Below are 25,621 nucleotides of genomic sequence, written 5' to 3' on the forward strand. Positions count from 1 at the left end.
AGCCCTTAGTCAGTGACTTTAAATTGCTTTAAAGGAGATTGTGCTGGAGGAGGCTGACCTAGCCAGTAAGAAGTTCAGTTAAAGAAGGGTGGGCCTTCACTGAGGGCAAGACTCTACATGCCACTAGATTTTCAATTGCTCTTGTGCATCTGAGAATCTTTCTGTCTGACTGCTGTCTAATGACCACAGGTTTCAGATCAGGCATGTAGGGATCATACCTGTTCTAGATCTTCCCTTCTTTGCAATCCTAAGAATTTTCAGTTGCTTAGTCAACCCCTAAAGTTATATAGAATGATTCCTTATAATAAATTCAAATGCAAATATGAACAAAATCAAATACAAACACAAACCTATACATGTATATCCCTAATGATTGGGGCTCGCTGGTGGCTCAGGTGGTAAAGAATCCACCTACAATGCAGTAAACCTGAGCTTGATCCCTGGGTCAGGAAGATCCCCTAGAAAAGAAAAAGGCAATCCACTCCAGAATTCTTGCCTAGGCTGGTGGGCTATAGTCCATGGGGTCACAGAGTCTGACATGACTAAGTGACTAACACTAACGATTCCATGATTCTGCTTCTCAGAGTGAACCCTGTTTAAAACACTAGATATAATAATTATGAAGCCATCAGAAAGTGCTGACACAGGATACAGCATGCTTGGGGCTGGTGCATGGGGATGACCCAGAGAGATGTTATGGGGAGGGAGGTGGGAGGGGGGTTCATGTTTGGGAACGCATGTAAGAATTAAAGATTTTAAAATTAAAAAAAAAAAAAGATGGGAGGAAAAAAAAAATAAAAAAGTGCCTGTAACATGGTGGAAGAAGAAGAGGATGAGTAGGAGAGGGTGAAGGAAGAGTGAATATAGATACTCAGGGCAGCATTTTGTGCCATCATTAATTCATCCTGATGGGGAAATACTTTCATTTAAGTTTTGATCTAAAACTACAGCCAATATAAAAGTAATTCTGTGACTGACAAATACCTAGTGAAAACCGTTTGGTGATTCATTGAAAGGAAGAAACCTTCAAATATCATTATTCAAGATTTGTACATGAATTTTAAACATACTATGTCCCTGACTTCCTTCCCTTGAGCAGAAATAAGTAGAATAATTTTGGAGAATGTACCGCAAATTGTAATATAATATGACCTGAGGGAAAATAATGTGTATGATATATAGGGGGAAAGAAAAAGGAGAACTCTAGACTGGATAAGTACACAGATCAAGATAAGCATCCTTTAAAGGCCTGTTTGTATAAAGAAGATGAAAACACTGCAGAGGTCCCTGAATTATTTGCATTCAATAAAATGATTATCATAGACTGCCTACAATTCCCATTTCATAGGACATTCCAAAATAGTCCATTATCATTCCAAAATAGCCCTTTGTTTTCAATCATAAATTTCTCAGAGACTCCCCAAATTGTTCTAGGCAGACCCATGAATATTGCAGAACCTACCCATTCTAATACTCACAGGAAGCAAGCCAGAATAATATTAACTTTTAGAGCCTTTTAAAAATAATTTTATTGATTGATGATTGATTTAGCTGGGCCTTTGTGGCTTTGCACAGGCTTTCTATAGTTGTGGTGAGTGGAAGCTACTCTTCATTGCAGAGCTCAGCCTTCTCATTGTGGTGACTTCTCTTACTATGGACCACAGACAGGCTCTAGGGCCCAAGGGCTTCAGTAGTTGCCTCGTGAGGGCTCAGTAGTTGTGGAGCATAGACTTAGTTGTTTTGTGGCATGTGGAATCTTCCTGGACCAGGGATCAAACTCATGTCTCCTGCACTGGCAGGCAGATTCTTATCCATGCTACCATAAGGGAAGTCCAATATTAACTTTCTTAGACTGTTTCTTTAAGAGGATAATTTATTTATGGGAATGAAACACATGAAATGTATGTGTATAGAATATGAGTCTAAAGATACTAAGCATAACAAAATACTGCTACATATAGAGATAGGTTTATTCTTATCTTTTCTAGCATGTATGTATATGTAGGCAGGGGGCTTCTTCATGGCTTAACAATAAAAAATCCTCTTATAATGCAGGAAATGCAGGAGACACGGATTTGATCCTTGGGTTGGGAAGATTCCCCTGGAGGAGGAAATGGCAACCCACTCCAGTATTCTTGCCTGGGAAATCCCATGGACAGAGGATCCTGGTGGGCTACAGTCTGTGGGGTCACAAAGAGACATGACTGACCACCTGAGCACATGTGTATACATGGGTACTGAGAAGCACCAGAATATACTGGTCTTTAAAATCTAAATTTTTAAAGTAGATAGGCTAAATCCAACTTCTAGCTGTGATATGCTACCTATGTAAATGTTGGAAAATTAACTTTCTAATTCTTCATGTCCTTATCTGAAAACAAAGTACAGATAATTAGTTCCAAATGCGTCGGACTGCTTTGGTGCCAACAACAGCCTCGTAATAATGAACCTAATGTTAAGTACATACTGTTATCTTAAATTGTGAATATGTGCTTTCTTTTCTTTTGCCACCCTATTTTCCACTTCCTTTCATGTTTCCTTTTAGTTACATTGACACACAATCAGAAAGATTAGCTTAAGTTTATAAGTGTGTGTGTGTGTGTGTGTGTGTGTGTGGTTGTATGTGTACCAGTAGAGTGCATAGCATACTCCAAAATAAAGCATTGTGAACTTTAAACCTGGGCATATTTTGTAATGGGACAAAGACTAGCAAATCTCAGGTAAAACCTGGCAAGAGAAGCTAGAGGCATCTGAGCAGTCAACTAACATCGTGTCAGGAAAATATAGCAGCAAAGTACCACAGATGTGGAGAGAGAGACAGCTAAGTGAATTCCCAAATCAGCTTGGCTTGAGCTGTCTTCTTGTCTGGCAGAAATCTCACAGCCTGCTATTATTATTGCTTTTTTTTTAATTAATTTATTTATTTTTACTGTATTGGTTTTGCCATACATTGACATGAATCCAGCACGGGTGTATATGCGTTCCCAAACATGAAACCCCCTCCCACCTCCCTCCCCATTTTTTATACATATCCTCACTACCTTGTTTTTCTTTACTCCCACCTTATTTACAAAATCCCAACTTTGATAAACTCTAACATTCACAGTCTCTTTTCCTGAAATTTTTTGGAGGAATAAACATAAACATGAATATGCCTATTGGTTTAATTTACATATTTGCAGTCTCAAACTGACATCAAGTACTTTACTGTACTTCACAAACTGACATTCAAGTACTGTTTTCAGTCCTATTTGCATTCACACTCTCCCGGATACTATCTCCTAACTATTTTCCCCTCCATTTTAGAAAGACTCTTGTATTCCTGCTCTTCCTTCTTCCAGGTCTGATGACAGTACTGCACGATTCAGTCTGAGGATGGAAGCCTGCATATTGGGGCATCTCCTCCCTTGTCACCACCAAACTTAAAAACTTACATACCCTTTTCCCCATTTTCTTCTACCCTCCCTTACACTGGACAAAGTTTCACAACTCCTGTCTCCTATCCAAGGTTTATTTCTCTATTTGTATCCTAAAATCTTAGTGCTTCCCATGCTAGGTCCATGAGAATCACTTTAAGACCTCATTATCAGTGTATATTCTTGGGTTATATCACCAGAGATTCTGCTAATCAGACCTTTCCCCATTCCAAGGTGGCATATGCATGCAGGCACACACACACACGTGCACATGCATACAAATGCCTACCTATAAATGCTTACATCTGTGCATATATTCACATATATACCTGTTCCCTCCTACATACTCACATAGTATAGATACATATACATTTTACATATACTGTATATAATATAATATGGCTATTCATATATATTGTTTGGACAGAATTGTGTCCCACCAAAAAATTCATATGTTGAAGTCCTAACTTCTAGTACCTAGGAAGATAGGGCTGTTTTAAAAGATAGGAGCTTTAGATATGCAATTAACATAAAATAAGGTCGTATAGATAGTCCCTAAATACAATATCACTGGTGTCCTTATAAGAGATTAGGACACATGCATTAGCAGGGGAAAGATAATGTGAAGACCCAGGAAAAAGATGGACTTCTGCAAGTCAAGCAGAGAGGCCTCTGAATAAAATTAAACTTGCTAACATCTTGATCTTGGATTTTTAGCTTCCAAAATTGTGAGAGAATAGAATTCTGTTTAAGCCACCAGTTACTTTTATTTGTTACAGTCACCCTAGAAAACTTACATGCATAGGTATACCAACTGCCCTCTCCAATTCATACACACAGAGATATGCATATATACACCTGTGCAGAAAATCATTAAGCTCCAGCACTATTAATTTTATTTCAAATTTTTTAAAAACTTTGAATGTGTCAAACTCATACCTATGGTAGGAAGTTTGGACATGCTTGCCCTCATGGATGGAATTCCTCTTTCCCACTCTTCTCTTGGATTATTTCTTTTCACCTTTCAAATCTCATCTGCATTGTCACCTCTTCCGAGAGCCCCAGTAGTGAAAGCAGTCATCCTCCTTGTATATTGTTATTTATCTCTGTCCATTGTTTTACTCAAAGCGCTTGTGACAAATCAAAATCTTATTATCTGTCTTTGTAATTTTGTTTTCCTGATTAGATCATGAAAGAAATCAGCTCCATGATGGTAGAATCAATTGTTTTCCATTAAAAGTTCATATTCCTAGTATTAGCGTGGTGATTGGTATATACAAGATATTCGTATCTGTTGAATATACAAATACAAAAACCTCTAGCTGAATTCTCTTCTGGGTAATGAGTCTTTGTGTGTGTGTGAGGGTGAACGTGTGTGTGTGTGTGTGTGTGTGTGTGTTTTGTGATGTGTGTGTCTGTGTTTCCCCTTTTAGGAGAAGGTAGGAATGAAAATTGGGGATAAATAAGTTGCCTCAATAACTGTCTCTCTTTCTGTTGATATTTGCTGCTGCTGCTGCTGCTAAGTCGTTTCAGTCGTGTCTGACTCTGTGCGACCCCATTAGACGGCAGCCCACCAGGCTTCCCCATCCCTGGGATTCTCCAGGCAAGAACACTGGAGTGGGTTACCATTTCCTTCTCCAATGCATGAAAGTGAAAAGTGAAAGTGAAGTCGCTCAGGCATGTCCAACTCTAGTGACCCCATGGACTGCAGCCTACCAGGCTGCTCCGTCCACGGGATTTCCCAGGCAAAAGTACTGGAGTGGGGTGCCATTGCCTTCTCCTAGAACCATTTTAATTCCAGGTGCAGTGAAGGAATAATGACTCAGTTCTCTACACTCATTAGCATTTTACATAATTAGAAAGCAACCATTATATGTATTAAGATAATATAAGCATGAGGTAATAGATAGGACTTGTGACAAAGTGGCTATGGAGAGCTTAGGAGAGGAAACACAGATATTACTCAAATCTTTCAAAACTGTGTGACAAGAATAATGTTAGCACCAGCAGGGAAAGCAATTCAGGAGAACTCTTGGGGAGAATAAATAATATAAGAAATTTCAATTTTATATATGTCACTTTCAACATTGTGTTGAAATATCAGATTGAATGGTCCAGCTGGTTGTGCAAAATTTAGGTCTGGAACTTGGAAAAGTTTCAGTGCTGGATGTATGAACATGCTAATGTCTTGGTGCTATCATTCTAGCCGTGGAAGGCAATAATATTATTTTTATCAGCTGGAAAAAGGTTGTGGCCAAAATATGAAAAGCTTCAAGTAGTCTTTCAATGAGTATTTTAGTAATGTATCTAAGTTGGCACACTCCTCCTGGAAAGATATGGAGTTTTCTGGTTTTTATCATTAAACTCAGTTATAATGAGTTTTAGTCATTAGCTTTCATTGATTAGCAGACATATTTATGCTTTAGTCACTGATGGATAGTTGATGTTTTTGGTGTTATTATACAAGTGTCCAATGTAGAGAGTCAAGGGAAGAGGATATTACCTTCTGAGCAAGCATTTATTTCCTCATGAAAAAAAATGAATTATACAGAAGTCAGTTACAGTCTCTTTAATGGGATTGGTTTGATAAGCAATGAGGCAATTATATTCCAATTACCAAGAACCATTTGCAATTGATAATGACTTGAGAGCAGAGTCCAAATGATGATTCCTATAAATGAGACCATGTTACTTTTCCCTTCAATAATTGATATAATGATTATAAATAATTATTATAATAAATTAGGTAATTTATATATCCAGTATCAGTGAGTGATCAGCCTAAAATTTTAAATATGCAATGTTGTCTGTAACTCATTTTACTTCTTAACCTCACATAGGCACAAGAAGAGTTATTAAAAGATATCCATTGTTGATTGGATTTTGAATTTAAAGCCTATAAGGAAGGACAAAGATCAGAACTCAACATGCTGTGATTTAAATTCTGTTTCTAGCAATTGATTTGTTACAAGACATCCTGCCATGTCTACAAAGACATCCTCTGATTTTCAATAGCAATACCCTAGGAAGGACTGACATCTGAGAATCATATAACAAGGCTATTGAAATATAACCACAAAATATGTAGAAATCTATAAGAAAGCATATAACTTTTCATACACCACACAAAACTTCTTCCAAATTAAGCTAATTTTTAGGTTGTATTTTCATATTTAGTTTTTTAAAATGTCATCATCTGGGCACTATCTCTTAATTTAACATCAAAAACAGCATATCAAGTCTGAAAATTTCTGATCTGTATAAGCAGAAAGTTATATTACTAAAGTATTCCCAAAGATATTTGAGTTTTCAAAAATAGATTATCAATTTTACAGTTTCTCCCTGTGATGAAATTTGTAGGTTCTCTCCCTAAAACAGACATTTCAGTTCATTTCTTCCAGGTTTTTGGCAGAAACAAAAAAGTGAATAGCTAACACCTGGTTACTAGCTACCAGCCAACCTTGCAGTTCCTGCCTCTGTGGAAATGAAGTTTGAATCTTAGAAATCAAGGTAAAATGAAAGTTTAAAAGCTTTAGTCTGTTTCCTCAAATGCAAGGGCTGTATCCACAGAAAGAGAATTAAGGGGAAAAAAATTCAGAGCATATATTGTAAAATTCAGCTTTAATATTTTAACCCTGAAAGTAGAAATAGAAATATCACCAAATAATTATAACTGAAATTGACAGTTCTCATTATCCATTGTTACTTTAGTTTATTGACATTTTAAGACAAAATTAATGAGGAGTCAGTGTTTTAACTGTATATAATATATATATTTAACACGGCATTCTTATAAATATCTCAGAACAGAGGATGATTGAGACTTCATTCCATATTTTTATGGAAGAAACTATTCTGGGAAAGGGAATTATAATATTTTAACTTTTAAGAGCAATTTTAGGTTCATAGAAAAATTTTAACTTTTTAAGAGCAATTTTAGGTTCATAGCAAAATTGAGCAGAAGGTATGGAGATTTCTCATAACTCCCTGACCTCTCTACACATGCATCGCTTCCCCTGTTATCAACATCCTCCTCCAGAGTGGTACATTTGCTGAAACTGATAAACCTACAATGGTACATCATCATCACTCAAATTCCACACTTTGCATTAGGGTTCATTCTTGGTGTTGTGTGTTCTGTGGTTTGTGGTCAAATTTTTAGTCACATGTCTCCATCATGCAGAGTAATTTCACAGCTCTAATAATCTGCTGTGCTCTATCTATTCAACCTCTTTTCTCTCTAACTCCTGAAAACCACTGATATTTTTATTGTTTCCACAGTTTCACTATTTCCAACTTGTCACATAGTTGGAATTGAACAGTACATAGCCTTTTCAGGTAGGCTTCTTTCACTTAGTAATATGCATGTAAGGTTCTTCTATGTCTTTCATGGCTTGATAGCTTATTTCTTTCTAGTGCTGAATAATATCCCATTCTCTGGATTTTCTACAGATTATTTACCCATTCACTTACTGAAGGACATGTTAGTTGCTTCCAAGTTTTGCAAATTATAAATAAAGTTGGTACTAGTATTGATATGCAGGTTTCTGAGAAGGCAGTGGCACCCCACTCCAGTACTCTTGCCTGGAAAATCCCATGGATGGAGGAGCCTGGTGGGCTGCAGTCCATGGGGTTGCTGAGAGTTGGACACGACTCAGTGACTTCACTTTCATTTTTCACTTTCATGCATTGGAGAAGGAAATGGTAACCCACTCCAGTGTTCTTCCCTGGAGAATTCCAGGGATGGTGGAGCCTGGTGGGCTGCCGTCTATGGGGTCACACAGAGTTGGACAAGACTGAAGTGACTTAGCAGCAGCAGCAGCGTAGACATAAATTCTCAGCTGATTTGGGTAAATATCAAGGAAAATAATTACTGGATTATATAGTAAAATTCTGCCAAAATGTCTTCCAAAGTGGCTACATGATTTTGCATTCATTCCAGCAATGATTGAGAGCTCTTATTGCTCCACATCCTCACTAGCATCTGGTGTGATTAGTGTTCTGGCTTTTGGCTATTAGATGTGTCATTGTATTTTCCAGTGTTTTTTCATTGTTATTTTAATTTGCTTTTCCCTGAGGATATATGATGTGAAAAACAACTTTCTTTTCTCATGCTTATTTGCCATTTGTATATCTTCTCTGATAAGGTGTCTATTAAGATCTTTAGTTTAGATTTACAAAAACACTCTGAATTCACATAAATTCATTATTGCATTTGGTATAAAATGGTATATACATGAAGTAGGTTAATAATATGAGGCCTTATAGAATTTTAGTTTGTCATGAATTGACTTGTAAGCTTTTCATTTTTCCAGAAACAGCAAAGAGGCTGTTACTTTAATGCAGTAAGTGAGAGCAAAAGTAACAGAAAATGATGAGAGACAATGAGGGAAAACAGACTTTTGGAGGATTTTGACTGAGTATCCTCACTTGTGTCTAAATGAAACTAACTGGATTTTGAACAGAGAAGTAAGATAATCTTCTAATAAAAATCAATAGACCTTCTCTGAACTTCTTTCAATTCACACAAGCCCTCAATAGACCAATGTGAAAACAAATGCCCAGGTGGCACGTAGGTCACCCGAGGAATCCTCTTACAATTTGAAGGAGGGAAAGGGCAACATATATTTGTCTCACCCTAAATGTGGATATAAATACTTTAATTTAGCATACACAAGGTTAATACTTAACTATGTTTCTTTTTTTTTTTTTTTTTGCACTTGATCATCAGTTAGTCCATTCGATTCTCTAAATAATCTCCCTAACCTTCCAGAAAATCCTGTTTATTATTTTGGCTGATCTGCCTCTCAATCCCCTTTATTGATTTCTTGCATTTATATAAAGCACTCACCAAAGTAACCTGCTTTTATGGGCTTAAATATGCATATTTTATGAAGCCTTTAATTGGAAACTCTTCCTTACTGTTCATTCACCCAACACACAGGCACATCCTTTGGAATGTTCTTGAAAGATATGCACCACTTTGAGAAGAGTCTGTCCCTCAGCTGAACAGCTTCCGTGGTGACTCAGCTGGTAAAGAATCCACTTGCAATGCAGGAGGCCTGGGTTCGATATCTGGATTTGGAAGATCCCCTGGAAAAGTGAATGGCTCCCCACTCCAGTATTCTGGCCTGGAGATTTCCGTGGACTGTATAATCCATGGGGTTGCAAAGAGTCAGACACAACTGAGTGACTTTCACTTTCATTTTATTATGTAAAGTTACATAAATATAGGAAAGATCAAGGCATTTTTCAATGAAAACACATGTGACAACCATTAAGATTCTAATGTTATCATGTCACTCTAAATGCTTTATTGCATATCTGTCTATCCATCCCTCTATCCATAGATTAATCCGTTTTGTTTATCCATTCTTCTATCATTGACACTTGAGATGTTTCTAATTTTTTCACTTTTTTAAAAGTTGCTTTGAGTGTTTTTTATAAAGTCTTTTTGTGAAGATCTCTTTATTTTCCATGGGTAAATATCCAGGAGTAGAGTTTCTGGAATGTAGAATATGCATATGATTAGTTTTCAAAGAAATTGAAATTTCTCCCAGAAAGGATGTAATATTTTAGATTCTCACGAAATTCTTTGCCTTATTCCAGAAAGAGCAGAGAGTCCCAGTTACTCCCTAATCTCACCAGCATCTTGGGCTATCAGTATTTTAATTTTATTCTGGTGTGTATTCACTGGAATTTCATCATGGCTTTTATTTGCCTTTTCCTGATAACTAAAGGTATTCAAAACTTTTACATGTTCTTCTTGACCTTTTGTGTATCTTCTTTGTGAAGTCTGTGTTTTAATCATTAATTCTTTTTTATTGGTACTTGTCTTTCTATCAGTGAGTTGTGGATATTCAGTTCTTTGTCAAATGTATGTATTATCAATGTTTTCAGCTAGTTTGTGTCTAGACCTTTTTATTTTCTTTAATTGGGTATTATAATGAGCATATGTTTTAATTTTAATGAAGCCTAATTCCTCTGTTCTTTTCTTTCTTGATTACTGCTTTCTATAACCAATCTAAGAATCCTCTACCTAGCGCCAAGATGATGTTTTCTACTTTCCTTTGAAGAGTGATGATATTAACTTTTGTATTTTTGTCTATTCTTCTTCTTGAATTAAATTTTGTGTAGAACATGAGACACGGGATGTTTCTCTTTCCAAATGGATATTGAGCTATTTCAACCACTAGTTGAAAAGCATCCTTTCCTCATTGGCTTGCTTTGGTTAATTTGTTAAATATCATGATTGTATACACGTGAGTTTGTTTCTCAGCTCTATATTTACTCCATTCCATTTGTCAATTATTATACCAGTCTCTTCTACACTCTTGACTTTTGTAGCTTCTAGTAAGTCTAATCATTGGATAGTATAATTCCTCCAACATTGTGGGAATTTTTGTGAATGTGATATTCTCCTCTTGCCACTCTTAAATGTGATTATATTGGTATGGTTCATTATTTAGTTTCTCAAGTTTATTTACCTGCTTATTAAACAGTGGAACATCTTAACTTTTTTCCTAGCATCTTTGTTATCCCCAAATTTATGAATGTTCTTTGTTTATAGTACTCAGATTTGATGATTTCAATACTGAAGTGAATAAAATGTGGTGTCTACAGAGGACTCCTTTCATACAACTATAGTACCTTCTGTTTGTAGAACCTGCAGTGTTTGATAACTTAAATAAAATTTATTTATATAAATTAAAATAAAAATAGGAGGAGGATGCACTGTAAACACTGTAGAACTAGAAAATTTTCGGTTCAGTTCAGTTCAATCACTCAGTCGTTTCTGATTTTTGCGACCCCGTGGCCTACAGCACACCAGGCCTTCCTGTCCATCACCAACTCCCGGTGTTTACTCAGACTCACATCCATTGAGTCAATGATTCCATCCAACCATTGCATCCTCTGTTGTCCCCTTCTCCTTCCACCTTCAATCTTTCCCAGAATCAGGGTCTTTTCAAATGAGTCAGTTCTTCGCATCAGGTGGCCAAAGTATTGGAATTTCAGCTTCAATATTAGTCCTTTCAATGAGTATTCAGGACTGATTTCTTTTAGGAAGAACTGGTTGGATCTCCTTGCAGTCCAAGGGACTCTCAAGAGTCTTCTCCAACACCACAGTTCAAAAGCATCAATTCTTCAGTGCTCAACTTTCTTTACAGTCCAACTCTCACATCCATACAGGACTACTGGAAAAACCACAGACTTGATTGAATGGACCTTTATCGGCAAAATAACGTCTCTGCTTTTTAATATGCTGTCTAGGTTGGTCATAACTTTTCTTCCAAGGAGTAAGTGTCTTTTAATTCCGTGGCTGCAGTCACCATCTGCAATGATTTTGCAGTCCCCCCAAAAGAAGTTTGTCACTATTCCACTGTTTCCCCATCTATTTGCCATGAAGTGATGGGTCCAGATGCCATGATTTTAGTTTTCTGAATGTTGAGTTTAAAGCCAATTTTTTCACTCTCCTCTTTCACTTTCATCAAGAGGCTCTTTGCTTATTCTTCGCCTTCTGCCATAAGGGTGATGTCATCTGCATATCTGAGGTTATTGATATTTCTCCTGACAATCTTGATTCAAGCTTGTGCTCCATCCAGCCCAGCGTTTCTCATAATGTACTCTGCATATAAGTTAAATAAGCAGGGTGAAAATGAACAGACTTGATGTACTCCTTTCCTGATTTGGAACCAGTCTGTTGTTCCATGTCTAGTACTAATTGTTGCTTCCTGTTCCCATTCAAATTTCTCAAAAGGCAAGTCAGGTGGTCTGATATTCCCATCTCTTGAAGAATTTTCCACAGTTTATTGTGATCCACACAGTCAAAGGCTTTGGCATATTCAAAACTGGAAATATATGTTTTTCTGGAACTCTCTTGCTTTTTCAATAATCCAACATATGTTGGCAATTTGATCTCTGGTTCCTCTGCCTTTTGTCAATCCATCTTGAACATCTGGAATTTCACTATTCATGGTTTGTTGAAGCCTGCCTTGGAGAATTTCAAGCATTACTTTACTAGCATATGAGTTGAGTGCAATTGTGCACTTGTTTGAGCATTCTTTGGCATTGCCTTTCTTTGCAATTGGAATGAAAACTGACCTTTTCCAGTCCTGTGGCCACTGCTGAGTTTTCCAAATTTGCTGACATATTGAGTGCAGCACTTTCACAGCATCATCTTCTTGGATTTGAAATAGCTCGAATGTAATACCATCACCTCCACTAGCTTTGTTTGTAATGATACTTCCTAAGGCCCACTTGACTTCACATTCCAGGATGTCTGGCTCTAGGTGAATGGTCACACCATCATGATTATCTGGGTCGTGAAGATCTTTTTTGTATCACTCTTCTGTGTATTCTTGCCACCTCTTCTTAATATCTTCTGCTTCTGTTAGGTCATACCATTTCTGTCCTTTGTTGAGCCCATCTTTGCATGAAATATTCCCTTAGTATCTCCAGTTTTCTTGAAGAGATCTCTAGTCTTTCTCATTCTATTGTTTTCTTCTATTTCTTTGCACTAATCATTGAGGAAATCTTTCTTACCTCTCCTTGCTTTCTTTGAAACATTACCTTCAAATGGATTCATCTTTCCTTTTCTCCTTTTTCTTTAGCTTCTCTTCTTTTCACAGCTATGTGTAAGGGCTCTTCAGACAGCCATTTTTGCTTTTTTGCATTTTTTTTTTCTTATGGATGATCTTGCTCCCTGTCTCCTGTACAATGTCACGAACTTCTGTCCATAGTTCATCAGGCACTCTGTCTATCAGATCTAATCCCTTGAATCTATTTGTCACTTGCACTGTATAATCATAAGGGATTTGATTTAGGTCATACCTGAATGGTCTAATGGTTTCTGTACTTTCTTCAATATAAGTCTGAATTTGGCAATAAGGAGTTCACGATCTGAGCCACAGTCAGCTCCTGGTCTTGTTTTTGCTGGCTGTATAGAGCTTCTCCATCTTTAGCTTAAAAGAATATAATTGATCTGATTTTGGTATTGACCATCTGGTGATGTTCATGTGTAGAGTCTTCTCTTGTGTTGTGGAAGAGGGTGTTTTCTATGACCAGTGTGTTCTCTTGGCAAAACTCTTTTAGTCTTTGCCTTGTTTCATTCCGTACTCCAAGGCCAAATTTGCCTGTTAGTCCAAGTGTTTCTTGACTTCCTGCTTTTACATTCCAGTCCCCTATAATGAAAGGAAATTTGGGAGGGGGTGTCAGTTCTAGAAGATCTTGTAGATCTTCATAGAATCGTTCAGCTTCTCATCTTACTGGTCAGGGCATAGACTTGGATTACAGTGATTTTGAATGGTTTGCCTTGGAAATGAACAGAGATCATTCTGTCATTTTTGAGATACTGCATTTCAAAATCTTTTTGACTGTGACGGCTACTCCATTTCCTCTAAGGGATTCTTGCTCATAGTAGTACATTTGATGATCATCTGTGTTAAATTCACCCATTCCAGTTCATTTTAGTTTGCTGATTCCTAAAATGTCAACATTCACTCTTGCCATCTCCTATTTGACCACTTCCAATTTGCCTTGATTCATGGACCTAACATTCCACGTTCCTATGCAATATTGCTCTTTACAGCATCGGACCTTGCTTCTGTCACCAGTCCCATCCACAACTGGGTGTTTTTGCTTTGGCTCTATGTCTTCATTCTTTCTGAAGTTATTTCTCCACTTATCTCCAGGAGCATATTGGGCACCTACTGACCTGAGGATTTCATGTTTCAGTGTCCTATCTTTTTGCTTTTTCATATGGTTCATGGGTTTCTCAAGGCAAGAATACTAAAGTGGTTTGCCATTCCCCTCTCCAGTGGGCCACATTTTGTCAGAACTCTCCATCATGACCCGTCCACCTTGGGTTGCCCTACATGGCATGGCTCATAGTTTCATTGAGTTAGACAAGGCTGTGGTCCATGTGATCAGTTTGATTAGTTTCCTGTCATTCTGGTTTTCATTCTGTCTGCCCTCTGTTGGAGAAGGATAAGAGGCCTATGGAAGCTTCCTGATGGGTTCAGTTCAGTTCAGTCACTCAGTCCTGTCTGACTCTTTGCAACCCCATGAACCACAGAACACCAGGCCTCCCTGTCCATCACCAACTCCCGGAGTCCACCCAAACCCATGTCCATTGAGTCAGTGATGCCATCCAACCATCTCATCCTCTGTCGTCCCCTTCTCCTCCTGCCCTCAATCTTTACCAGCTTCAGGGTCTTTTCAAATGAGTAAGCTCTATGGGAGAGACTGACTAAGTGGGAAACTGGGTCTTGTTCTGATGGGCAGGGTCACGCTCAGTAAATATTTAATCCCATTTTCTGTTGATGTGTGGAGCGTTTTCCCTCCCTGTTATTTACCTAGGGCCAAACTATGGTGGTGGAGAAGGCAATGGCACCCCACTCCAGTACTCTTGCCTGGAAAATCCCATAGACAGAAGAGCCTGGAAGGCTGCAATCCACGGGGTCGCTGAGGGTCAGACACGACTGAGCGAATTCACTTTCGCTTTTCACTTTCATACATTGGAGAAGGAAACAGCAATCCACTCCAGCGTTCTTGCCTTGAGAATCCCAGGGACGGGGAGCCTGGTGGGCTGCCGTCTATGGGGTTGCACAGAGTCAGACACGACTGAAGTGACTTAGTAGTAGTAAACTATGGTGGAGGTAATGAAGATAATGGAGATCACCTTCAAAAGATCCCATGCATGTACTGTTACACTCACTGCCCCCAACCCTGCAGCAGGCCACCAACAACCCACACCTCCACAGGAGACTCCTGGACATTCCCGGGCAAGTTTTGGGTCTGTCTCTTATGGAATCACTGCTCCTTTTCCTGGGTCCTGGTGCACACAAGGTCCTGTGTGTCCTCCAAGAGTCTATTTCCCAGTCCTCTGTAAGTGAAGTTGCTTAGTTGTGTCCGACTCTTTGCAACCCCATGGACCGTAGCCTACCAGGCTCCTCTGTCCATGGGATTTTCCAAGCAAGAGTACTGGAGTGGGATGCCATTTCCTCCTCCAGGGGATCTTCCCGACCCAGGGATTGAACCCGGGTCTCCCGCACTGCAGGCAGACGCTTTACCATCTGAGCCATCAGGGAAACTAGGTGGCTTGTAAGCTAGGTCCTGTGTAAGTTCTGGCATCTATGGTGGGGTTAATGGTGACCTCATCCATGAGGGCTGATGCCATACCCAAGTCTGCTGAACCCAGAGCCCCTGTCCCTGTGGCAGTCTACTGCCAATGCATACCACCACAGGAGATGCTCAAACACAGTTCTGTCTCAGTCTCTGTGGGGTCCCTGAGTCCTGGTGCACACAAGCTTTTGTTTTAGCCCTCTGAGCATCTCTGAAGGGTATGGGGTTTGATTCTAAACGTGAATTCACCCCCCTACCATCTTGCTCAGGCTTCCCCTTTGCCCTCAGGTGTGTGATATCTTCTCACAGCTGCTCCACCGCCATGCAGCCGCTGCTCCAGCGCCTACCATCTTGTTGGGTTACCCTGACCTTGGATGTAGGGTATCTCCTCATGGCAGCTCCAGCAAAGTGCAGTTTGGACTTGAGGTATCTTTGTATGGCCACTCCAGCGTCATATGCAGCCGCTGCTCCACATGCAGCAAATTTTAGATTCTTAGAAATCTATTACTTTTTTCCCCCACCTACTAGAGTCCCCTTATTTATTTTTTTAATTGAATGAAGAATCCTTTAAATCTATAGTGATTTACAAATTTCAAAAGTTTCACACACATGATTTCATATAATTTCATAACAACTTTTTTACCCCACCCCTGTATTGCCCCTCTCTCTTCCCCCTTTGCCACTCAGTGGTAAACACTAGTTTGTTCTCTGTATCTGTGAGTCTGCTTCTCTTTTGCTATATTCACTAGTTTGCTGTATTTTTTAAATTCCACATATAAGTGATATAATACAGTATTTGCCTTTCTCTGTCTGACTTATTTTACTTAGCTTAATGCCCTCCAAGTCCTCCTATGTTTCTGCCAATGGCAAAAATTCCCTTCTTTTTTTATGGCTGAGCATTATTGCATTATATTACATATCATATCTTCTTTATTCATTCATTCATTGATAGACACTTAAGTTGCATCCTTATCTTGGCAATTTTAAATAACATTATTATGAACATTGGGGTACATGTATCTTTGTGAATTAGGTTTTTGTTTTGTTTGTTTGTTTTGGATATATACCCAAGAGTGGAATTGCTGGGTCATATGGTAGTTTTAATTTTAGTATTTCTTCTTTTTTTTTTAAATTAATTAATTTATTTATTTATTTATTTATTTTACAATACTCTGCCATCTATTTATTAATAGATTTGAATGAATGGTTTTATTTGGTTTTTTTCCTACCTTTTCACTTTTATTTTTTTTTATTTTTATTTTTTTTATTTTTTAAATTTTAAAATCTTTAATTCTTACATGCATTCCCAAACATGAACCCCCCTCCCACCTCCCTCCCCACAATATCTCTCTGGGTCATCCCCATGCACCAGCCCCAAGCATGCTGCACCCTACATCAGACATGGACTGGCGATTCAATTCTTACATGACAGTATACATGTTAGAATTCCCATTCTACCAAATCATCCCACCCTCTCCCTCTCCCTCTGAGAAACCTCCATACTGTTTCCACTCCAGTTTAAATTTCTTGCACCAGTTTATATTCCCACCAGCAGTATAATAATGTTCCCTTTTCTCTACATACTTGCAATGTTTGTTATTTGTGGTGGTTTTTTTTTTTTTTTTTTTTTTTGATGATAGCCATTCTGTCAGGTGTGATGATATCTCATTGCGGATTTTACCTGCATTTCCCTGTAATTAGTGATGTTGAGCATTTTTTCATGTGCTTGTTGGCTGTCTGCATTTCCTCTTTGAAAAAATGAGCTCTGCCCATTTTTAATTGGGTTGTTTGATTTTTTGATATTGAGCTGTATGAGCTGTTACTATATGTTGAATATTAACCCCTTATTGATCATATCATTTGCAAGTATCTTTTTTTGTCCATGGTTTCCTTTGCTGTGCAAAATCTTTTGAAATTAACTAGGTTCCATTTATTTATTTTTGCTTTTGTTTCCATTACTCTAAGAGACAGGTCCAAAAAAAATATTTCTGAGACTTTTGTCAAAGAATTCTGCCTATATTTTCCTCTAGGAGTTTTATAGTATCCAATCTTACATTTAGATGTTTAATCCATTTTGAGTTTATTTCTATATAGAGTGTTTCATTCTTTCATATGTAGCTGTCTAGTTTTCCTTGCACCATTTATTGAAGGGACTGTCTTTCTCCATTGTATATTCTTGCCTTCTTTGTCACAGATTAACTGGCCTTAGTGTGTGGGTTTATTTCTGGTTCTTTACTTTCATCTGTTAATCTATGTCTCTGTTTTTGTGCCAGTACCATTCTGTTTTGATTACTTTTTAGTGTGCAATTATATTTTTCTTATCTCATTTACTCCTCAAAACCATGTGCAAATAATTATATACATTTTATAAATTAAATAAAGTTTGAGGGAAATAATATAATCTACAAAATTACCCATATGTACTATTTGATTCTGACAGTATAGCTCTCGAGGAGATATTACTGGAAACCCTAAAGCCTGGAGGCTTCTTTACTTGGTATAATGCTGAAGACCATGAAGTGACTACAAGGGAGTAAGCAGACCTGCCACTTTGAATAACTCCAGAAAGTGGAGTTCATCCTTTATGTGAGAGTGTTGTCCTGAATTGTGTAATGCATGCAATATATTAGATGTTTCTATTTGCAAGTAACTAAATTCCTTCTAAAATTTAGACTGCTATAAATGAGATTTATTGCCTGACAGATGGGGAGAATAAGGAAAAGTCAGAATTGATTATGTTGTTTTGATTCATCATTTCATGGCCATCGTTAAGATCCTGTTCTCTCTGCTCTTGGGCTTCCAGAACAGGTCAAATTAATTTCAATGTATGATTGCTATTGAGTATTTCCAGGACTGTAGCTACCTACAGGGAGAAATAAGGCTGGTGTCCTCTAATATATTCATTTTCTAGGGCTGCCAAAACACATCACCACAAACTGGGTGCCTTAAAATGGCAGAAATACATTCTCTCACAGTTCCAGAGTCCAAATTAAGATGTCAGAAAGCCCATATTCCTTCAGGCAGAGGAACCTGGCAGGCTACAGTCCATAGGCTTGCAAAGAGTTGGACATGATTGAGCACGCACGCACACACACGTAAGGCTATGTTCCCTCCAATGACTAGGGAAGTATTGTTTTTGTATTCCTGTCACTATTTTTTTCTGGCTTTCAATCTCCTTTTTACTTCAAAATATTATATTATAGTTGAAAGGGACTTCCCTGGTGGTCCAGTGGTTAAGACTCTGAACTTCCAATGCAGGGGTTTCAGTTTCAATCTTTGTTCACATCACTAAGTTCCCATATGCCGTGTAAAATAGCCAAAACTTATTAAAAAAGAAAAATTAAAGTTAGTTTTTAAAAAATTGAAATTCTACATGTTGAGCACTTAATAGGCTCAGTATGCCTTTTCTTTCCATGTGCTACTTTTCTTTTTGTGGGTGCTGCCAGCTTGCACTGCCCTCCAGGGCTCAGTGGCAGGTGCAGGTGGGGCTGGGTGGAGGGGGGCTCACAGCCCATGCTCTGGCCCTTCCCCTCAGAGGTTCTGACCTGAGTCCAGCCTGGGTGAGCCTCCTTGCTGAGGCTCTGCAGCCACTGCAAGCTGTGGTGCACATTCTCCCCTAGCCACTCCACTGAGGCTTGTCTGGGTAGAAGGTGCCCTGCAGGAGGGCCTCCCAGCCATGTAGGGTGTCTCCTGTCATTCCTTAGCTTGTGGCAGCCTAACTGATCTCTGTCTCTCTTCACATGGCTTTTGACCAAAACAACCTTAAGGTTTCCCTCAGCCTGACTTAAATTTTAGACAGGTCTCTCCCTGCTGTTAGCCCCACCCCTACTCACTTCCCTCTCACTCTGGCCCTACAGAATGAATCCAGGTGGCCTAACTACAGAAGTCAATACTCTTCCTTTTCTAAGAGCATTTATTTTGGAAACCTTGTAATTTCAAATTGTCTCTCTGCCCCTTTGCATCATTTTCACAGCTCCTTGACAGATTTACAACCTAGGACCATCCTTCTCAAACACCTGAGAGCCATCCCTTTGAAATGTGGCCATTTAGGAAGACTAAGCCCCATCGGCCAGTTTCTGTGGGAGGGTAGGAGCCTCACTTAGATGGGCATATATGTAAGAAAGTTTACTTGCCCTTTGGGTAAGGCCAATTAACCAGCACTATCTGAATGATTTTCACCCCACCCACCCTAATTGTTAAAACTCTCTTGCCATTTGTATTTCCTGGAGTTGAGCTCAAACCTAGTTTTAGTTTCTCTCCTCTATAGAGGCTTACCAGGTAGTGCTGGTGGTAAAAAAAAAAATCCACTTCCCAATCCAGGAGACATAAGAGATGAGGGTCCCATCCCTTGGTCAGGAAGATTCCCTGGAGGAGGGCATGGCAACCCCCTCCAGTATTCTTGCCTGGAGACTTGCATGGACAGAGAAGCCTGGTGGGCTGTAGTACATAGGGTTGCAAAGAGTCAGTTACAACTGAGCACACATTCACACACCCTTATCACAGTGCCCTTTAATGAAACCTCCCTTGACTGTTTAACTTTGACCAGTGCAACATTTGCTTTGATATCTCTGCCCTATGTTTGTCTGTGTGTCACCTCCTCTCCTTTTAAGGACATGAGTCATTGGATTTAAGGGTCTCCTTAAATCCAGCAGGATTCTTCTGGAGATTCTTAACTAACTTTATCTGCAAAACACACTGTTTCTGAAACACATTCTAAGGTTCTGAGAGAACACTGATTTGTGGTTGACACTCTTCAACCCCATTATATGAAGGCTATTTCCTATATTTCTTGAGAAAACCTCCTCTCTTGTATCATTGCCTGAATTGGGGCATATACCCATTCTAAACCCAATCCAGTTGGCCAAGAGAATGTCACTGAGTGCTGACTGGATTAAAACTGAGTTAAGAAAATCAGTCACCACAGTAAGTTGCCTTTGTCTAGTTAAAAGAGGACTTGACTCCGCCTCTTCCTCTTGCCCCACCTCCATCCCCTTCTCCCTTCTTCTTCTCCTCCTCCTCCTTCTTCTTTTACTTAAAGAGTCATATGGTAAATATCTGTGGCACAGAAGCCTCTTCAGCTATGCCAAATTGACACTAAATCAACCATAAGTAAGTAAGTAAGTGTTAGTCGCTCAGCTGTGCCCGACTCTTTGCAACCCCATGGACTGCAGCCCACCAGGCTCCTTTGTCCATGAGATTTTCCAGGCAAGGATACTGGAATGGGTTGCCATTTCTTTCTCCAGGGGATCTTCCTAACCCAGGGATCGAATCTGGGTCTCCTGCACTGCAGGCAGATTCTTTACTGTCAGAGCCCAGCTCCAGTAGCCAGGGAATCAGCCTGAAGGTGTGAGCAGTGTTGGCGGGTGATGATGTGGTCTGTGATTCATAGTACAGAACTACATGTTTATTTCAAGCTTCAGGTTCTCTTTTATACTTTGACAAAAGCATCAGGTCAGAGGTTTAAAGAGTCCAAACTGCAGTACTTGGATGCAATCTCAAACAGATGAACAGAAAGATCTCTGTTCATCTCCAAGGCAAACCATTCAGTATCATGGTAACCCAAGTCTATACCCCAACCAGTAATGCTGAAGAAGCTGAAACCGAACAGTTCTATGAAGACCTACAAGACCTTTTAGAACTAACACCCAAAAAAGATATCCTTTTCATTATAGGGGAACGGAATGCAAAAGTAGGAAGTCAAGAAACACCTGGAGTAACAGGAAAATTTGACCTTGGAATGCAGAATGAAGCAGAGCAAAGACTAATAGAGTCTTGCCAAGAAAATGCACTGGTCATAGCAAACACCCTCTTCCAACAACACAAGAGAAGACTCTACACATGGACATCACCAGATGGTCAACACCGAAATCAGACTGATTCTATTCTTTGAAGCCAAAGATGGAGAAGATCTATACAGTCAACAAAAACAAGACCAGGAGCTGACTGTGGCTCAGATCATGAACTCCTTATTACCAAATTCAGACTCACATTGAAGAAAATAGGGAAAACCGCTAGACCATTCAGGTATGACCTAAATCAAATCCCTTATGAATATACAGAGGAAGTGAGAAATAGATTAAAGGGCCTAGATCTGATAGATAGAGTGCCTGATGAACTATGGAATGAGGTTCGTGATATTGTACAGGAGACAGGGATCAAGACCATCCCCGTGGAAAAGAAATGCAAAAAAGCAAAATGGCTATCTGGAGAGGCCGTACTAATAGCTGTCAAAAGAAGAGAAGTGAAAAGCCAAGGAGAAAAGGAAAGATATAAGCATCTGAATGCAGAGTTCCAAAGAATAGCAAGGAGCGATAAGAAAGCCTTGTTCAGTGATCAATGCAAAGAAATAGAGGAAAACAACAGAATGGGAAAGACTAGAGATCTCTTCAAGCAAATTAGAGATACCAAGGGAACATTTCATGCCGAGATGGGCTCGATAAAGGACAGAAATGGTCTGGATCTAACAGAAGCAGAAGATATTAAGAAGAGGTGGCAAGAATACACAGAAGAACTGTACAAAAAAGATCTTCACGACCCAGATAATCACGATGGTGTGATCACTCACCGAGAGCCAGACATCCTGGAATGTGAAGTCAAGTGGGCCTTAGAAAGCATCACTATGAACAAAGCTAGTGGAGGTGATGGAATTTTAGAAGAGCTATTTCAAATCCTGAAAGATGATGCTGTGAAAGTGCTGCACTCAATATGCCAGCAAATTTGGAAAACTCAGCAGTAGCCACAGGACTGGAAAAGGTCAGTTTTCATTCCAATCCCAAAGAAAGGCAATGCCAAAGAATGTTCAAACTACCACACAATTGCACTCATCTCCCATGCTAGTAAAGTAATGCTCAAAATTCTGCAAGCCAGGCTTCAGCAATACATGAACAGTGAACTTCCTGATGTTCCAGCTGGTTTTAGAAAAGGCAGAGGAAACAGATCAAATTGCCAACATCTGCTGGATCATGGAAAAAGCAAGAGAGTTCCAGAAAAACAGCTATTTCTGCTTTATTGACTATGGCAAAGTCTTTGACTGTGTGGATCACAATAAACTGTGGAAAATTCTGAGAGAGATGGGAATACCAGACCACCTGACCTGCCTCTTGAGAAACCTATATGCAGGTCAGGAAGCAACAGTTAGAACTGGACATGGAACAGACTGGTTCCAAATAGGAAAAGGAGTACGTCAAGGCTGTATATTGTCACCCTGCTTATTTAACTTATATGCAGAATACATCATGAGAAATGCTGGACTGGAAGAAACACAAGCTGGAATCAAGATTGCTGGAAGAAGTATCAATAACCTCAGATATGCAGATGACACCACCCTTATGGCAGAAAGTGAAGAGGAACTAAAAAGCCTCTTGAAGAAATTGAAATAGGAGAGTGAAAATGTTTGCTTAAAGCTCAACATTCAGAAAACGAAGATCATGGCATCCGGTCCCATCACTTCATGGGAAATAGATGGGGAAACAGTGGAAACAGTGTCAGAATTTATTTTGGGTGGGCTCCAAACACTGCAGATGGTGGCTGCAGCCATGAAATTAAAAGACACTTACTCCTTGGAAGAAAAGTTATGACCAACCTAGATAGCGTATTCAAAAGCAGAGACATTACTTTGCTGATTAAGGTCCATCTAGTCAAGGCTATGGTTTTTCCAGTGGACATGTATGGATGTGAGAGTTGGACTGTGAAGAAAGCTGAGCGCTGAAGAACTGATGCTTTTGAACTGTGGTGTTGGAGAAGACTCTTGAGAGTTCCTTGGAGTGCAAGGAGATCCCACCAGTCCATTCTGAAGGAAATCAGACCTGGGATTTCTTTGGAAGGAATGATGTTAAAGCTGAAACTTCAGTACTTTGGCCACCTCATGAGAAGAGTTGACTCATTGGAAAAAACTCTGATGCTGGGAGGGATTGGGGGCAGGAGGAGAAGGGTCGACAGAGGATGAGATGGCTGGATGGCATCGCTGACTTGATGGACTTGAGTCTGAGTGAACTCCGGGAGTTGGTGATGGACAGGGAGGCCTGGTGTGCTGCAATTCATGAGGTCCCATGACTGAGCGACTGAACTGAACTGAACTGGGGACAGTTTTCCTTTCTGAAAACCTTCTGGCTAATCCTGTTATCTTAAAATGTAAATTATGGGAGTGGGTTTAGTAAGATCTTTACAACCTCCAGGTATTCATATGATTCATTGTAATAACTAATTAAAAGTTACATAACTCCATTGCTAACACAATCAAGCGGGTACTCTTTCTGTCCCCTTCTGACATCTATGTCAGAAGCTTTCTCTATTCATTTTATACTTTAATAAAGCTCTATTACACAAAAGCTCTGAGTTATCAAGCCTCATCTCTGGCCCCGGATTGATTTCTTCTCCTCTGGAAGCCAAGAGTCCTGGCGTCTTTCATGGTTCAGTAACAACCTTTCATCTTCCTCACTGTTAAAATTGTTAACAAGGTTCTCTTTTTATAAAGAGAAAGTTTAACATAGTGGTAGAATAATGCAGTCTCAGAAAGCAGGCTGACATAAATTTCAAACTTGGGTTTTTTAACAGTTATCATGCATAATTTACTATTTGTACCTTAGTTTCCTGATATATGAAATGGTGTATGCAGTAGTACCTATCTCATTGGGTTATTTCAATGATTAATGAATAAATGCATACTAAACAGTACTGGCATGCTGTTGTGCCGCAAGCTTTCAAGAAATCCCAGTTATAATTTTTTTATTATTTTTTTTATTAATGAGAAATGTCAAATCTTCCATGACTTTTAAGTGTCATATCTAGGCTTTGAATCAAGTCTTACAGTATGGACTTTTTTCCTACCACAAAGGGCTTGCATTATTAAAACATTTTAGTTTTAATATTTCAGCCATCAGTAAGCCTGTCTGAATAATCTGTGATTCAGTTTTTTGTTCAACAATTTTCTCATGCAGATATTTTCAAATTTTATAGTTATTAAAAATATGATTACTTAAAAACTCATTTTATAATCACTGCATAAAAAGAATTAGTTTTTAGGACAAATTTATATGTATTTTTTCTGAAGTAAATCTATGTTTATTTTAGTGACTGATTTATTTTAAACTTCAGTTGCAGAGAATTGAATTATCTTACTCAGTCGGTCTATGAAAGATTATATAAATTCCCCTCCCCCATAGCTACCAATTGAATGATTCAACATGCATGTTTTTGTTTCCATATGTTCTTACATAATGGGTGTTTTTACTTTGTGGTCAGGTACCTTTATGTAGGGCTTCCCCTGTAGCTTAGTCGGTAAAGAATCTGCCTGCAATGCAGGAGACCTTGGTTCGATTCCTGGGTTAGGAAGATTCCCCGGAGGAGGAAATGGCAGCCCACTTCAGTATTCTTGCCTGGAGAATCCCATGGACAGAGGAGCCTGGCATGCTACAGTCCACGGGTTCACAAGAGTCAGAGACGACTTAGTGACTAAACCGCCACCACCACCACCATCACCTTTATGCAAATGGATTCTAACCAGGTGGTGATAAAGAACCAGCTGCCAATGCAGGAGACATAGAGATGCCAGTTCAATCCCTGGGTTGGGAAGATTCCTGGAGGAGGAAATGGTAACCTACTCCAGTATTCTTGCCTAGGGAATCCCAAGGAGACAGGAGCCTGGAGGGTTATAGTCCATAGGGTCGCAAAGAGTCAGACATGACTAAAGTGATTTAGCATGCATGCACACACCTTTATGTAAATAGTATAATGGCAGGGATTGAGAATTTTCTACAAAAATTCATCATCCCATTATTCAGTAAGAATAGAATTATATGCTCCATTTCCAAGGACCCTCTATAGTTTTGTGTCCATGAGTAATGGAAACAAGCTGTGGAAAACACTTGCAGGTCTGGACCTTTGAATATAAGGCATTTTCTTCTCTTTCCCTGCTCTCTGCTACCTAGACATGGAAATACTACAGTTTAAACTAGGCAAGTAACAACAAGGCTTCAAGGCATTGTCTCTCCAAGTGCTCTTCCCAGACTCACAACATCAGCACCACAGTGGAAATTGTTAATAACTGTGAGCAATGTAGATTCTCAGGTCCAAGCCAGACCTGC

Source organism: Capra hircus, chromosome 12 (genome assembly GCF_001704415.2).
Source record: "Capra hircus breed San Clemente chromosome 12, ASM170441v1, whole genome shotgun sequence".
In the NCBI taxonomy this organism is placed as follows: domain Eukaryota; kingdom Metazoa; phylum Chordata; class Mammalia; order Artiodactyla; family Bovidae; genus Capra; species Capra hircus.